This window comes from Gorilla gorilla, chromosome 1 (genome assembly GCF_029281585.2).
Source record: "Gorilla gorilla gorilla isolate KB3781 chromosome 1, NHGRI_mGorGor1-v2.1_pri, whole genome shotgun sequence".
Lineage (NCBI taxonomy): Eukaryota > Metazoa > Chordata > Mammalia > Primates > Hominidae > Gorilla > Gorilla gorilla.
The window spans coordinates 161,292,095-161,292,748 of NC_073224.2; the positions used below are offsets into that span (position 1 = coordinate 161,292,095).

At 40.5% G+C, this 654-nt stretch overlaps 1 pseudogene; it reads right to left on the reverse strand.

Moving 5' to 3' along the window:
• Nucleotides 1–228: 228 nt before the first annotated feature.
• Nucleotides 229–654, reverse strand: LOC101125244 (large ribosomal subunit protein uL14-like; annotated as a pseudogene).

Genomic DNA, 654 nt, shown 5'->3' on the forward strand with positions numbered 1-654 from the left:
CAATCTTCTCTTTATCCCTACAACCATTTACCAAAATTCTTCCCAATGGTTTTTCTGCTTTAAATTCACCCAATCCGGCCAGCTAGTCCTTCATGACCTCATCATCACCAGTTTTTATCAACAGATATTTTAATTGCCCATTCCAGTTAGTTTTTTGGGGAGTGGGAAGAGCAAATATTTTTAATTAGCTACTTGCCTTTTTTTTTTTAACACAAATATACTGGAGAATCACGCAATGCTGTCAGCATCTAACACAATCCTGGGCCACAAGTCTGCACACTCCTTTCCAACTGGCCTTATGATGGCAGGACCTTTCCATCTTGCCTTCATTGTTTTCTATGACCCCTATATTATCTGCAAAATAAAGAAACATGCCATTCTTTCTTTGGTATGACTTTTTTTTGTTGAACTACCACTGCTGGATATACTTCCTTTCTGAGCTCTGGTTGTTTGCCTTTATTGACTGACCATCACCATGTCACCCACTCCAGCAGTGGAAAGTCTGTTCAGCTGCCCTTTGTTTCCCTTCACAGACATGATATAGAGATTTTTGGCTCCTGTGTTGTCAACACAATTGATCTTGGCTCCTATCGGAAAACCCAAGGAATTCCAGTATTTCACACTGGAGAACCCACCACATCCTTGCTTAGACAT